General features: G+C 44.0%; 1 protein-coding gene across 1 annotated transcript in view; it reads left to right on the forward strand.

Annotated features, from left to right (window-relative positions):
• DDX10 (DEAD-box helicase 10) overlaps positions 1-17,232 on the forward strand; it is a 336,928-nt gene that overhangs the window by 214,443 nt on the left and 105,253 nt on the right. The window lies entirely within an intron of this gene.

The following is a 17,232-nucleotide window of genomic DNA, read 5'->3' on the forward strand; positions in this document are numbered from 1 at the left end:
CGAGCCCCTTAGAGAGAGAGACCAATCCATAGCACTTCTGAAGTGTGTTCAGAATACTTTGGCCATATCTACACTACAAACTTGGATTGGGGCAAGTTAAGTTTGTATATCGCTTGGGCACGTGCATATGTGGCTGCTTGTGCTTCAAAAAAGAACTAGATAAGTTCATGGAGGATAGGTCCATCAATAGCTATTAGCCAGGGTGGGCAAGGATGGTGTCCCTGGCCTCTTGTTTGCCAGAAGCTGGGAATGGGCGACAGGGGATGAATCACTTGATTACCTGTTCTGTTCATTCCCTCTGGGGCACCTGACATTGATCACTGTTGGAAGACAGGATACTGGGCTAGATCGTCTGACCCAGTATGGCCGTTCTTATGCTGTGTCGGAGTGCTTGTTTTGATGCAAAGTGCAGTGCATCAGGGATATGTATCTCAGTGTGTCATGCACCATCATGTGGCACAATGCCTTTTGGGAAATTTTTGCAATGTGTTCTGGGAGAGAAATGACTTGATCTGGACTCGAGAAGCAATTCCACCGGTCAGTGCTTGTATCGTAACGCAGGGTTGGGGTGACAAGCAGTGGCTACAAAACTTTCGGATGCGAACGGCCATGTTCCTGGATCTGTGTGCTGAGCTTGCCCCAGTGCAGGAACAGCAGAATGAGAGCTGCATTGGAAGCTTGCATCGCTGGATTGCTCTCAGTCTGTGGGAAATCAGTTTGGAGCTGGAAAATGCATGACAACAAACCTCACTAGGCATGACAACAAACCGCACTATGCAAGTGTATAGGGCCCTTAATCATCTCCTGCTACGCAGGTCTGTGACTCTCAGCAATTTGCAGGATACAGTGGATGGATTTTCTGCAGTGAGGCTCCTGAACTGAGATGGGGCGGTAGATGGCCATTGGCCACTATCTTCGGAAACTTGTAGCCATCGGGGGAGGTCCTGGATGATCGGAAAAAGGCAAATATAGTGCCCATCTTTAAAAAGGGGAAGAAGGAGAATCCAGGGAACTACAGACGGGTCAGCCTCACCTCAATCCCCAGAAATATCATGGAGCAGGTCCTCAAGCAATCCATTTTGAAGCACTTGGAGGAGAGGAAGGTGGTCAGAAACAGTCAACATGAATTCATCAAGGACAAGTCATGCCCGACCAACCTGATTACCTTCTATGATGAGATAACTGGCTCTGTGAATATGGGGAAACCAGTGGACATGATATTCCTTGACTTTAGCAAGCTTTTGATACGGTCTCCCACAGTATTCTTGTCAGCAAGTTAAAGTAGTATGGATTGGATGAATGGACTATAAGGTGGATAGAAAGCTGACTAGATCGTCTGGCTCAACAGGTAGTGATCAACAACTCAACGTCTAGTTGGCAGCCGGTATCAAGTGAAGTGCCCCAGGGGTCAGTCCTAGGGCCAGTTTTGTTCAACATCTTTATTAACGATCTGGATGATGGGATGGATTGCACCCTCAGCAAGTTTGCAGATGACACTAAGCTAGGTAGATACTCTGGAGGGTTCCAAAGAGATGGAGCTAGGCTGTTCTCAGTGGTGGCAGATGACAGAACAAGAAGCAATGGTCTCAAGTTGCAGTGGGGGAGGTCTAGGTTGGATATTAGGAAAAACTATTTCACTAGAAGGGTGGTGAAGCACTGGAATGGGTTACCTAGGAAGGTGGTAGAATTTCCATCCTTAGAGATTTTTAAGGCCCAGGTTGACAAATCCCTGGCTGGGCTGATTTAGTTGGAGTTTGGTCCTGCTTTGAGCAGGGTGTTGGACTAGATGACCTCCTGAGGTCTCTTCCACTCCTGATATTATATGATTAAAGGTTGCCAAAGCCCTGGAATGTGCTTTTGTTAGATTGAAAGGGACACTGGTGGTGTGTGCTCACCAGGCTGGATCTTGGTGAGCAAAATATCCCAATGGTTATAGCTGCATAATATCTGTGAGGCAAAAGAGAAAAAGCTGGTGCCGGGATGGAGGGCAGAAGTGGAGCAGCTTTCTGCTGAATTTGAACAGCCAGAAACAAGGGCTATTACAAGAGACAATTTGGAGCTATGCAGGTATGGGAGACTTTGAAGGAGCACTTTAACGGTCAGCCACAAGAGTGTTCTCTGCTGGAGTGTAAAAACGAACAGCAAGCAGTATACAAATGACTGGGTATTTTCCTGAACCTGTGAATTAAACGATGGTTGCTGTATGTCTACAAGTACTGTGTGCTTTCACTTCAGCTATACATTCTGCAATATTTGTTGTGAACGAATAAAGATCATTTGATTCTTCAAAAATAGAACTTTGAGTGGGAAAAACAATGCGCAAAATAAAATTCAACATAGTGTGGTTATTTTTGCTTAAATTAAGAGAGTGGAAGCACAGGCGCCAACTTTCCTTGGTGCTGGTGGGTGCTCACGCCCCACTGGCCCTGCCCCATCTCCGCCCCCTCCCTTCCCCTATTGGACCCCTCCCCAAATCCTCGCCCTAGCCCCGCCTCTTCCCCGAGTGCTCCGTGTTCACCCCCGCCCCCTCCCTCCCAGCCCTTGCCGCGTGAAACAGCTGTTTCATGGCACAAGCGCTGGGAGGGAGAGGGGAGAAGCAGGACGTGGCAGTGCGCTCGGGGAGGAGGCGGAGGTGAAATGGGGTGAGGGTCAGGGAGCTGGCAGTAGGTGCAGAGCACCCACCAATTTTTCCCTGTGGGTGCTCCAGTCCCAGGGCACCCACGGAGTCGGCGCCTCTGAGTGGAACTTTAAAATTGAAAAGGGAGTAAACATTTCTGTCCATTTGCACAAATGCAATCTGTTGTGGCTACACGTATAGCAACTGTGGTCCTCACAGGTCACTGTATGTGAAGCTGTTTCCCTTGCTGTCCCCCAGCGTGGCGTTGCAGGGGTAAGGATGCAGCCCATGATGCCACATGGTGTGTTTTGGGATGTAGGGAGCAGTGACCATGGAATTCTGCAAGGACTGCAAAGGGTGGAGGATTTGAGATTTTGGGACCTCTAGATCATGCAGGGTCTGCAGCATTTGAGTTTGTGGTCTGGGAAGACCCATTATGTCTGGTAGATCTCCTTCTTGTCCTGCTGGGACTCTTACTCTTGGATCTTTTTCTTGTCCTCTTTCCTTCTCTCTGCTGTCAGTCATATTGGCCCTCCATGCCCTTTGTTCACAGTCGGATGCAGCGCAGGCTTGCAGGATCTGGCTGAGTAAGTCCACCTTTTACTCCTCTTTAACAATGTCAGGCATTCTGACAGTATGGAGGCAACATCTCAAGGCTGCCACGTCAGAAGCTGCTGATAAAAACAGACAGATGTGCCACTGGATTTACAGTAACAACGGAAAGGGAAAGATAAATTTCAAACTCCCTTCCCTTATTCTCATAAACACTTTTAATAAGATATGCTTATTGACCCTGCTGCTTTGGAGCACCTTGGCACAGCACTGCTTTCCAGCCTCAGCCATGCTGAGTATGGCCCACCGGGGCTAGGAACAGAAGACTGTTCTGTTGCATGAAGCGGTATAATTTTGGTCTGTATTCCATGGGTACGAATATAGGGCAATGGCACTAAATATTGGCACTATTTTCCACTGTGGTGGTTTTAGATATCTCATTCCTGTTGGTTACAAAGGCACGGAGAACACAGCTGCTGCTGGCATCCCCAAGCTGCCTGGGTCCATATGTTGCTAGCCTGTTTACTGCAATAGCACCAGCTGAACTCATTCAGAGTGGCATGGGAAAGTGCCCTATTGCGCAGGAAGAAATAAGACAGCCTTCCATACAGACCTTTGTGAGAGGATTGCAGAGTATCTCCGTGAAAGTTTCATTGCAATTTGTCAGGAAGGATACAAGGGACATAAACAATGCGCATAAACAAAGGGCTCCAAATGCTGTGCCCCTCCCTCCCCCCGCCTAACCAAACAGGGGAATGAAAAGCACATGCCAATTTTGCCATTGTATCTCTACCTCTTCTTGTATGAATAAAACAATGAAAAGTCGATAACTGTGTCTTGTTAACTTGAGGACGGGCTGGGTGTCCTCTTTAAACATTGTAAAGAGAAATATACGCACACACTAATCAGAGTTACCTTCCCCTTTGTCAGGCTCTTCTGCACTCATCTGGTGAGACTGGCTAGACTGTGGTGGAGTTTGACAGGTTCTGACTCACAACCTGGCTGGAGTCCCCCACCCTGTCTACTCCTTCCTCCTCCTTACTGTTCATGGCAAGGGTCTCTGTCTTTGTCTCCTCTGAGGTATCCACAGTGGTCTGGGGGGTGCTGGTGGAATCGCTGCCAAGTATGGCATGCAACTCATTATAAAAGCAGGAGGTCTGCAGGGCAGCCCCAGATCTATTGTTGGCCTCCCTGGCGAAGTTCCTGCGCTTTCACATGGCACTGCTGCTGATCTCTGTCATACCCCTTTGCCTGCATCCCCTGTGCAATCTGCTTGTAGGTGTCCACATTTCTATGGCTGGTCCATAGCTGTGCTTGCATAGCCCCCTCTCCCCACAGGCCCAGGAGATTCAATATCTCCTGTCTACTCCAGGCAGGAGCACATCGTATGCCTAGAGTCGCATGGCTGGCTGGGCAGTTGCACACAACATGAGTGAGCTGCTAGGTGTGCTTGCCAAGGTATGTAGTCTGAAAAAAGCATTTCAAAAACACACAAAGGGGTTTAAAGATGTTGGTGGCTTCTGGTCTCTGTGACCTCTGAGCAGTGGAGTTTAAAATTGTGACCAAAATGGCAGGCAATGGGGCATTGTGGGACAGCTGATGGAAGACTGTTGGGTCAACACAGATCACATGGAGTCTACACATGCGGTGTGTTGGCCTCAATACGTCGACAATGACTTCACACCGCTTAGGGAGGTGGTTTTACTGCATCGCTGTAACAGGGCGCTTAAGTCAGCCAGAGACAAATTTTGAATGTAGACACATGCACAAATAGCCGGGCAAGGTGACTTGTGTAGACCAGGCCTATGAGGCCAATGTGCAATGTTACATTTTCACTAAGAGAAAAATGCTAATTTTTGCATAGATGTCATTGGGGTCATCCAAAATTTTACATGAATTATTAAAGTAAGACCTTTATATTGTGCTTCATTCTTCTGTTTGAAAACTTTAATGTTTGTACTTAGATTCCTCTTCGGCATTTGAAAACCTTAAATTGCAGACCATACATTTGCAAATGGTTTCTGGACCATTCATTTGTCATAGAACGAAGCAGAAGGTTTGAGAGCGTGGCAGTTAGGAATGCTGAGTGTTGCTTGTGAAATGAACTTAACACCCCATCAAGAAGAGTTTGGATTTCTTCACTCAAGCTCTTGGCACACAGTAGCCCCTTAACATCATGTGATTAACATACCTTCGTGATAAGCTATTGTGTACAGAATTGATTGTAATTCTGGAGTGTAGAATATTCAAATTGTATCATAAAATACTGACATAAAACTTCATTTTAAAAGCATTGTTTAAACAGTATTGATCTTCAGAAAGTTAACTATATATAAATTTCCCCGCTGATGATGATACGCTAATGCTGGGATATGGGAAACGTTTATATTTGAACAAAACACTATGGGATAAGTTTTCAAAAGTTCCAAATGTTGGTGTTCAACTCCCATTGAAAGTCAGTGGGGGTTAGGTGCTTAATTTGAAAATCGACCACTGTAGCCCCATAAACAGTAATCTGAGCTCAGTGAAAAACCACTTAAGAAGCTTTCCAAAGAGTAGGAGATTTAGAGTAGCTGCAAAGAATGGCAGGATTATCTCTCATCCATGCTGTAGGTGCAACAAGGTTTGATTCTGAAGGAAGCGGAGCTATAATATTTCAAGAGCACAGCATAATGAATCAATAGGAAGAGTTGGTTGGAAAGTTATAAAACTATCCGCTGGTTTACTGACAAATTCATAAACTTTGAGAGTGAAGCTTTTGTACTTCTGTTATTGGAATCCAATGATTAAATATTTAATCAATCAGTTCTTCATAGAATCACAGCAAATTAGGGTTGGAAAAGAGCTCAGGAGGTCATCTAGTCCAAAACCCTGCTCAAAGCAGGACCAATTCCAACTAAATCATTCCAGCCAGGGCTTTGTCAAGCTGGGCCTTAAAAACCTCTAAAGATGGAGATTTCACCACCTCCGTGGGTAACCCGTTCCAGTGCTTCACCAGTGCTAGTGGAATAGTTTTTCCTAATATCCAGCCTAGACCTCCCCCTCTGCAACTTGAGACCACTGTTTCTTCTGTCATCTGCCACCACTGAGAACAGCCGAGCTCCATCCTCTTTGGAACCCCGCTTCAGATAGTTGAAGGCTGCTATCAAATCCCCCCTACTCTTCTCTTCTGAAGACTAAATAAGCCCAGTTCCCTCAGCCTCTCCTCGTAAGTCATGTGCCCCAACCCCCTAATCATTTTCGTTGCCCTCCGCTGGACTCTCTCCAATTTGTCCACATCCTTTCTGTAGTGGGGGGGCCCAAAACTGGACGCAATATTCCAGATGTGGCCTCACCAGTGCTGAATAGAATAATCACTTCCCTCGATCTGCTGGCAATGCTCCTACTAATGCAGCCCAATATGCCATTAGCCTTCTTGGCAACAAGAGCACACTGTTGACTCATATCCGGCTTCTCGTCCACTGTAATCCCCAGGTTTTTTTCTGCAGAACTGCTGCTTAGCCAGTCAGTCCCCAGCCTGTAGCAGTGCATGGGATTCTTCCTTCCTAAGTGCAGGATTCTGCACTTGTCTTTGTTGAACCTCATCAGATTTCTTTTAGCCTAATCCTCCAATTTGTCTAGGTCTCTCTGGACCCTATCCCTACCCTCCAACATATCTACCTCTCCCCCTGGTTTAGTGTCATCCGTGAACTTCATGAGGGTGTAATCCATCTCATCTTCCAAATCGTTAATGAAGATGTTGAACAAAACTGGCCCCAGGACCGACCCCTGGGGCACTCCGCTCGATACCAGCTGCCAGTTAGACATCGAGCCGTTGATCACTACCCATTGATCCCAACAATCTAGCCAGCTTTCTATCCACCTTATAGTCCATTCATCCAATTAACTTGCTGGCAAGAATACTGCGGGAGACCGTATCAAAAGCTTTGCTAAAGGCAAGATATATCATGTCCACTGCTTTTCCCCGTATCCCCAGAGCCAGTTATTTCATCATAGAAGGCAAGCAGGTTGGTCAGGCATGACTTGCCCTTGGTGAATTCATGTTCACTTTTCCTGATCACCTTCCTCTCCTCCAAGTGCTTCAAAATCGATTCCTTGAGGACCTGCTCCATGATTTTTCCGGGACTGAGGTGAGGCTGTAGTTCCTTGGATTCTCCTTCTTCCTTTTTTAAAGATGGGCACTATATTTGCCTTTTTCCAATCGTCTGGGACCTCCCCGATTGCTATGAGTTGTCAAAGATAATGGCCAATGGCTCTGCGATCACATCAGCCAACTTCCTCAGCACTCTCGGATGCATTAGATCTGGCCCCATGAACTTGTGCATGTCCAGCTTTCGTAAAATAGTCCTTAACCTTTTCTATCACCACTGAAGGTTGCTCACCTCCTCCCCCTACTGTGCTGCCCAGTGCAGTAGTCTGGGAGCTGACCTTGTCTGTGAAGACAAAGGCAAAAAAAACATTGAGTACTTCAGTTTTTTCCACGTCATATGTCACTAAGTTGCCTCCCCCATTCAGTAAGGGTCCCACACTTTCCCTGATCACCTTCTTGTTGCTAACATACCTGTAGAAACCCTTCTTGTTACCCTTCACATCCCTTGCTAGCTGTAACTCCAGTTGTGCTTTGGCCTTCCTGATTACACCATTGCATGCTCAAGCAATATTTTTATACCTCTCCCTAGTCATCTGCCCAAGTTTCCACTTCTTGTAAGTTTCTTTTTTGTGTTTAAGCTCACTAAAGATTTCTCTGTTAAGCCAAGCTGGTCTCCTGCCATATTTGCTATTCTTTCTGCACATCGGTATGGTTTGTTCCTGTAACCTCAATAAGGCTTCTTTAAAATACAGCCAGCTCTCCTGGACTCCTTTCTCCCTCATATTAGCCTCATATTAGCAGGATCCCCTGACTCCCAAGGGATCCTGCCCATCAGTTCTATGAGGGAGTCAGTCTGGTTTTCTGAAGTCCAGGGTCTGTATTCTGCTTCTCTTCTTTCTTCCTTTTGTGTGGATCCTGAACTCGACCATTTCATGTTCACTGCTGCCCAGGTTGCCACCTACTTCTACTTCCCCTACCAATTCTTCCCTGTTTGTGAGCAGCAGGTCAAGAGGAGCAGAGCCCCTAGTTGGTACCTCCAGCACTTGCACATCAGTATGCTTTCACTTCTATAATGCAAAAGAGAGCAAGTGATATTAATCTAGCATGTATTTGCATTTTTAAAATTACTTCATCTGAGTTATTTTGAAGAACCATTTTTAAAATAAGCAGTGAGGGCAAAGAAATGAACAGAACACACTAAAACATAAACATTGATTTTTTGTTATAGGAAAAACATAGTTTATTATAACTAAATGATTGGAGGCTGGGTGATTTTTGTTTTGTGCAATATACCTAATTATTTTATAAAATGAGAATAACTGGAATGAGTACTGAATAGTTTTGACAGAAATAAATATTTAAATAGCTGCCAGCTGAGAGTCAGTGACATCTCTTACAATTTGTTAGAGGTTTCTTTTACCATCTTACCTCTTTGGAAACAGCTTTTGAATTTTGTTTACGTATTGATGTTTAAAATTTAAGATGAAAATATTTCATTTGATTACATATTTGTTGTATATTATGGAACTATTGAATTTCTTGTAAATTCTTTTAGTATCCTTATTTTTTCACTCCTCCAAATTGAAGTGATGAAATTTAAGAGAAAACTGCAGCAAAATGTAAAGTAGGCCCTGAGTTTAAGACTCACTTTTACTGACTGTGGTTTATATTCTCAGGAACCTCACCATTCTTATTGAACAAGGCCATGAACCCCAATTCTAGGAGGCAGTTAAGTATGAGCTGCCCACTCATTTTACAAATATGTTAGCAGAGAGGCTACATAAAATTATACTGCCTTTCAGATTGAATGTTTGTTGTCTTCTCTAACCACTAAACCACATTCTTTTCCTAGTGCCAGGGGTAGAACACAGGACTCCTGATTGACAGTACCTGTATGCTACTGCTATTTAGCAAACACATCCACTGGGAAAGGGTGTGTCAGGTACGTCTCTAATGACTGAACTAGATAGAGGCTAGCAATTATTCCTATATCTCAAGGGACATTGATATGAAAATGCAGAGTTCAGACTCTTCTGGTTACTGTCATGAGGAAATGTTATTTTGAAAGTTTGTTTTTAAAAACAACTAATTTATTTGATTCACACTTTGGGCAAACATTCTATAGCTCACATTTGTAATTTAAGCTATCTATAAACTGTAGCAAGGTACACTGAAAAACAGGAGTTTCACACTTTAGTCATTTGTAAGGCTAGGGGTTTGTCATGGAGGTCGTGGAAGTCACGGAATGCGTGACTTCCAAAGACCTCCAAGACTTCAGCCCCGACTGCTGGTACCCCAGCAGCTCTCCAGCCACCGCTGCGGGCAGCGGGGGAACCCCTGCAGCGCTACGGCCAGCAGGGGGACCCCAGCAGCTCCCCTGCTGCGGTGGGTCAGGGGACCCCTGCAGCTCCCCACTGTGCCAGTGGCAGGAGGATTCCCAAAGCTCCTGGCCGCTGGGGAGGGGACAGGGGGACCCTACAGCTCCCTTCTGGTGCTGGGGCTAGGGGGACCCTGGAGCTCTGAGCCCCCACGGGTGGTGGAAGCCCCAGAGCTCCCAGCCACCCTGCAGCTGCCCAGTCCCTTCCCATTTTATCATGGATATTTGTAGTAAAAATCAGGGACAGGTCACGGGCTTCTGTGAATTTTTCTTTATTGCCCATGACCTGTCTGTGACTTTTACTAAAAATATCCATGACAAAATCTTAGCCTTAATCATTTGTTATCTCCTCCCTCCCTCCCTGATCCTGGGGTTCTACACCAAGGTACTTCAACCCTGTGTAAAAACTGGGAAATAAGCACAGAAAGTTTGTTGTGTGGCAGATTAGTTTGCCTCAAAACCCCCACCCTCTAACTCCAAACCTGAAAAGCATGGATGTAACATTGGCTTCAGCGCTGTTCATCACACACTTCAGCACCTACATAGAGCTTTCACTTCCCTGCTGAAAAGCAGTGTGTACCCCAGCTTCTTCAAACTCTGTCTGGTGGAAAACCTCAATGAGAACCTCAGCAAAGTTAAAGCAGAATAACTGTGCGGTCAGTCAGATATGCTGATCTGTTAATGCAGTTGTGTCTGAGGTCGCAGAATGAAAAGCATTATGGAATGTTAGAGTGTGTTGTTGACACTGTTGTGATATGAAAGTGGCCAGGGATACAGGAGGCTTTTGCCATGATTTATTTCCATGATTTTCAGGTTCTGAAGTGGTGACTGTATCCTGATGTAACTTGAACTGTCTCTGAGTAAAGTTTTTGTGTTTAAAAATTTACTATAATCTAGGGAATACTCCTCTTCTCCCACATCCCACATTTTGCCTGAAGTCCAAAGCTGGGCTTTTGGGGGCTATGTTAACTTAGGGGCTGTTGGAAAAACAATAAGGAACGTTAAATATGAAATACAAATGATGACCCCTCCACATCTACATGTTTATGCATGGTTCTGTATTTGTCTAGGATAGATAAATAGAGAACCAAGCATAGACCTAATTACTGGATGCAGCATAGTCTAGTGGCTATAGCACCATCCTGGAAGCCAGGAATTTCTGAATACTAATACTGGCTCTGACACTGATGTGCTGTGTGCTACTAGGCAGGTCACTTACATTCTGTGCCCAGATTTCCACGTCTGTAAAATTGGGGTAATGATACTTTGATAATTAACGGAGGAGATGTCCAGATTGTTCAATGTTTCTGTAGAGCTTTGAAAATGTAAAGGGGCTTTATAAGTGCTAAGCATTTACTGTTTCATTGATTGGAGTGGGGAGAAACCATATTTTAAATCGGGTAGTCCCCAGTTCTGGAAGGTACTTAACCATGTGCCTAATTTTCAAGCATTGACTTCTATGGGACTATTGATGTGCTTAAAAGTTAGACAGGTGTTAAGTCCATTTCTGAATGTGAGCCTTAATAACTAAGAGTTTAGTCCTGTGCGGATTGAAGTCAATTTAAAAATCTATTGACTTCACTCATGTGGGATCAGGCCGTAACCAAGCATCCATATTAACCAGCTGGCTACAAAATCTACAAGCCTATTTGTAGGTATCCTAATGCTTCTAAAATATATTGGGTATTCAGACTTCGTCTTGGTTTAGGTGTGTGCTGCAGAGACAAATAGTTTAGGAACTCTGGGATGCACCTTGACAGAAGGGTAATTCATAGGGATTGACTATTAAAAGCCAGTGAATAAAATTAAATGAAATGTATCAAACATGACTAAGTTGAAGGTTTATAAAAAATGTATTTAGCAGCACATATATAATGCAAAGCTTTAGTTATTGGGAGGGAGGTGAAAAATAAAATGTGTATTAAAAAAAGTCATCTTTGTATAATAACTTTGACCATGAAGCTCACTTTTCGTATCACATTTAGGTCCCATATCAACTGATGCTGAAATCCTACAAATCCAATGTGTCATTAGGACAGTTTTAAGTCTCCCCCCATTTTCTATTTCTAAGCTAATAAAAAGAAAAGGATGGGAATTTTGTGTTGAAAAATGAGTTTATTTTTCTAGACACTATTTGCAAAACATATAGAGAGAGAATTTATGCATATTTGAGCACATATACATATTACCACTGAAGTGATGAGGACAGTGAACCACTTTACTGCCAGTTTTCTTGTAGTGGTGGTGGTAGGTTCATTTCCACTAGTAACTCTCAGTGCATAACTGAATAGATTTATCCTTATGCCCAAGACCATGCAGTAACTTCTCACTTAACATTGTAGTTATGTTCCTGAAAAATGCAACTTTAAGTGAAACGATGTTAAACGAATCCAGTTTTCCCATAAGATTTAATGTAAATGCGGGGGGGTTGTTTTGGGGCAGACAAAAGGCATTATGTACTGTACTGTGGTTGGGAAGTGCCCCTGGTTTACTCCACACAGGCACAGCCCACTGCAGGCAAGGGCGCTAGGAAGCACCTTCGCAGCAGCAGTGGCAGCTTACCTGGAGAAGAACAGGCACCGACTTTTCCAGGAATGCTCCAGGCCCGCCTCTTCCCGTCCCCACTCCACCTCCTCTCCGGAGCACGCCACATCCCCGCTCCTTCCCTCCCCGCAAGAAAGTCCTAAGCGCCGCCAAACAGCTGTTTGGCAGTGGGGGAAGCGCTGGAAGGGAGGGGAGCAGGCGGAGAAGAGGAACTTGTGCAATGCTCCCTTGTAAATTCACTGCTCTTCCACAAAATCTTACAAGCAGTGGACAGAGCAGGCAGCCAAACGACATTATAAGGGAGCGTTGCACAACTTTAAACGAGCATGTTCCCTAATTGAGCAGCGACGTAACTTTTAAACAGCATTAAGCGGGAGGACATTAAGTGAGGAGTTACTGTGCTTTGCTCTTAGTAATCTTGTGTGATAAATATATACTCTATTGATCTTTCTGCTCTGTGCAATATTTAGCAGAAAACTTATACAAAAGGCAAAATCTAAACAAATGGTGCTGGTGTTAATTTGTATTTGTGATTTATTGAAAGTATTTATTACCTCTGTAGAAGACAGAAAGTCTAAGAATGAAATATAGAGCATGATCACCAGGGAAACATAACACTGACTAAGGGGAGTACCGTATTACAATTTCAGAGCTGCTCTTCAAAAATTTTCTGAGTGATGCAACATACTTTCCTGATATTGCAGAAGCATGAGATTAATCATGGGGGAAAGATAAATATTGTGGGATGAAGATGAGGTTCAAAGGATAATATAAGTTTTAGAGGATAAAATAACATTGTCTTTGTATATTAGTTAAAATCACCATATGTATATTGTCACTGAAATTGTCTGAGATAGCCCCTACTAGATGACTTCTTATTGCGGGGGTCAAGCCAATAAAGAACCAATCATGTTTTTTAACAATACAGAGCAGAGTTGCAAGTAATAACTCTCTTGGAAAACATATGATTCATCCTAAAGTACTGTACTGATGTTAACTGTGGAAGAATGGATGCTGCTGTTTTTTTGGAAGACTTTCAGTAAGATGCAATTTGTTGCTATGCCTCCAGCTTGGGTACAATATAAAAGAACTAGGGGATGATTAAAATGAGACCAATATTGTGCGGAATGTTTTGGAAGAATTACTTGTATAGCAATCACCTAAATAAAAAATATACAGCAGTATTTGGGAAATATGGACGAATTTACTGTTTTTAAGGCTGCTAGACCCAAAGTAAAGACCACATAAAAATGCAAATAAACCGAAAAATTTCAAAATGTCTTTGGTGTCCTGCAAATGACGTGCATTGAACCCAGGACATGCAACAAAGGACGGAAAGATTGAATATACTGTTTGTATTTTAGAGAGCAGATGGGAAATTAAATTTTATTTTGAACAAGTGTGATTACTGTAATTTTGTTCACAAAACATGAACAAAAGTATGTAATAAATAATAAAATTAGAGAGGACAATGTCCAGAGAGAGTACCCGGACTCTTTTTGGAAGGCTTCATTGTGCAGTCTTTAATCAGATAAAACTCCATTTGAAATTGCAGTCCTACTCCATCTAGGCATTCATTGGCTCACTTGTGCAGTTTAATGCTTGCCGAAATTGTATATTCTTGTCCTTTTTTAAAATATAGTTTTTTCGCTACCACAAATCAATCAACATCTCTGCACTTTTCAGTACTTGTCTTCCCTCACTGACATCCCTCCCTTCTGTTGATTTCAGAGTCCCTCTTCTCTCCTTCAGTCTTTCCATTATTATTATTATTATTATTTATTTATTATTTTTGCTTCTCTCCCACCATTTGTCTTTTCTGCCAGTCTCCAACCATGGCTGCTGTCTCATTTGCTCCTGTGTAGCTAAGCACCTTTGTAAAAAACGCAAACAGCCTTCTCTGCAAATTTTTCTTCTTTTCCTTCAGTTCAGCCATCTTCCTTGCTAAAACAGTTTGGTTTCTCATCCTTTCCTGACTTTTGTATCTTTGATTCCTAGTGGCTTTTCTCTATCTTTGACAATGTGGCCCTCCCACTTCTTCCCACTCTATGCAGGATCTTGCCAGGTTTTTTTCCCCCCAGGAGGAAATTGAGGCTGTCTGTCGCAAGTATTTAGTTGCTCTCTACCACTCCGATATCTCCTACAACTAGTTTTTAAACCCATCACTAATGGCTCTGTAATTTCTTCTCCCTTACAGTATTACACCTCTGACACCTGTCTGTGTCCCACCGCCAGTTATAACTCAACCCCACAAAGTGAACCCTGCCTTCTCCATTGATGTTAATGATTCCACTTTCTTCCCTGTCACCCAGTGTTAGTGTTGACTTCTCTCCCCCAATACGGCTGTTACTAAATCCTATCAATTCTTCCTCTTGACATCTCTTTGCAAGAAGATGACTTAACAGTTGTAATCCTTTCCTGTGCGTTGGTCTCCTCCTGCCTTGATTACCACTTTTTCCTCTCTGGCCTTTCAATTCCGTTTATCCAAAATGCTGTAGCTAAAATATTCCTCTTTAAATCTGTTCACCGCCTTCCCCCTCACCATCTGCATCAAGTTTAACTTTCTCCTCATCGCTTTCATGGAGCTCCACAGAACTTCCCTGACCACATCTTGGCTCCTATTTCCTCCTGCTCCCCCTCTTGCTTCCTTTGCTCCAGGTGTTTCCTTCTCAAGTTTTCCCTTGTGTGCCTTCTTCCATGGTGTCCCTGACACTTGGCACAGTTTTACTCTTTTTGTGCACCTAGCAACTTCTATTACTCCTTTCAGCTCTCTCCTCAGAATGCATTGCTTGCATTTCAACCTTCTTTTAAAAAAAAAAAAAAAAAAGGCCTCTGCAAAATTCATATGCCACTTCCCATTCATACTTGCACACCGTGTAGTGTGTCTCATCTGAACTGTTTGTTGGGATCAAAGCTGTCTACACTTGAGCAGCATCAACCTGCGTACATCAACTGTGGCTCAGTGCCTCTCGGGGAGCTGATGTTACTATGTCAGCATAACAGCGCACTTAAAGTTGTCTCCCACGAATGTAAGTGTAGATACTTGCACAACAAGGTTGTCACAAGTTGGCTTACATCGACTTAACTTTATTGTGTAGACCATGCCACAGAGCATGGGAAACTCCCTCCTTGCTTAATTTTCCAAGACTGGGGTTTTCTTTTCAATGTTTTTCCATTACCGTTAATAGTCCACCACTGTCTTTCTCTGGGTTATACAATGCTAGGCACTTTGAGTTGGTTTTGTGTACACAATTACCCAGGAAGTGCTCGTCCCTGTCTGATTGCTTCTCCACATGGCTGTAGTTGTAGCCTAGGGCTGATGTACACTGAAAAGTTATATCGGCATAGTTGTCTTTCAGGGGTGTGAAAAATCCACACTCCTCAGACATAATTAAGCCATCCTAACCCCCAGTGTAGACAGCGCTAGGTCAATGGAAGAATTCATTCATCAGCCTAGCTACTGCCTCTTGGGGAGTTGAATTACCTGCAGCGACAGGAGAACCCTTCCTGTCCCTGCAGGGTGGGATTTATTTCGATATAGCTACTCCACACCCTGAGAGACGTAGCTGTAGCAACCTAAAACTCCTGGTGTAGACCAGCACTAGGTCAACAGAAGAATTCTTCCGTCAACCTAGTTACCGCCTCTCTGGGAGGTAGATTACCTACACCAATAGGAGAACCCTACCCCTCATTGTAAGTAGTGTCTACACTGAAGTGCATTTTAAGTGTAGACATACCCTAATTACTATTACTGTGTTCTATACATATATACTTACATATATTTATATGCACGTATATATACGTATATTCATAGTTATAACCTATATATGTATATCCTAATGATCATAAAGTTCAGAACATTACAGGCTTTCATAAAAGGCCTTACTTGATATATATTTATACACAATGACATTGTATACAACCAGTTGATTCAACTGCCTACTCTTTGTAGTTTTGGCCCCCCTGTTCTCCCTTGCGGGTGTCTGGACCCTGATTGTCACACCGACTTCCTGTTGCATTCTCCATATTCTTCTCTTCTGCAACCTATGCGCCCTCTACCAAGTTCCATGCAGGCTGCTCCAGGATTGGGTTACCATCTGTCCTGTTTTTAAAGGGACAGTCTTGTTTTTTGGGACTTTTTCTTATATAGGCGCCTATTACCGCCCTACCCCTGGTCCCATTTTTTCACAGTTGCTATCTGATAACCCTATTCCAGTATGTAGGTCACATGTTGGCCACTCTTGGTTTAGGGCCGAATTTCTTACTCCAGGAATGCAGGGACTGGAAGCGCAGGCTGGGAAGAAAAGAGCAGGGTCTTGCTTTGCTTTCCAGTTAAGCCTATGATTGATTCTGTGTTGACTGTCTGAAAAGGAAACCAACATGCCTCAGGCTTTTGAAAACAAAGGTGGTTCACGGCCTGCTGGGACACGACCCTCCCCCACACTAGCCTGCTGTGTGGACCTTGCTGCCACATGCTACAAGTTCCACAGTGCGCTTGATCTACCTCACCTTGAAACAGGAGTATATTAAAGTGCACTAGGGAACATTTAGTATTAGTCAGCAGGACACGGACACTTAATTTGAGGCAAGCTACTTCAGGGTCGATTTGCATCCCTGCTTGCTGCTTAGGCTGTGTCTACACTTGCAGAGTTTTTGCGCTGTCAGTTTCACTGGTGATCGGGAACCAGTAAAAGAAAAGTGCAGGTTTGTGTTCTCACTTACTTCCACAGGAGTCAGATCATGTTCACGTTTGCAGCACTTCCATCGCCGATGAGAGCAGTGCACTGAGGGCAGCTATCCCACAGTGCAGCTCTCTCCATTTTGAGGATAGGTCTTGTGGGAAGGGGTGATCGTAGGGCATCCTGCCTCCCTGCACAGCCTCCTCTCCCCAAACACGGATCAAGTCCAATAGCTCAGCATTGTTCCAAGCAGGGGATCCTTTGCTCTGTGGAGCAGTCATTGTCACCTGGCCAGATAAGTGAGCACTTCCCAAGAAAATAGGAAGGGGAGTTTCAAAGTTCCCGGGGCTTTATAGGGGGAGGGGCAGACGTC

This window comes from Natator depressus, chromosome 1 (genome assembly GCF_965152275.1).
Source record: "Natator depressus isolate rNatDep1 chromosome 1, rNatDep2.hap1, whole genome shotgun sequence".
In the NCBI taxonomy this organism is placed as follows: domain Eukaryota; kingdom Metazoa; phylum Chordata; order Testudines; family Cheloniidae; genus Natator; species Natator depressus.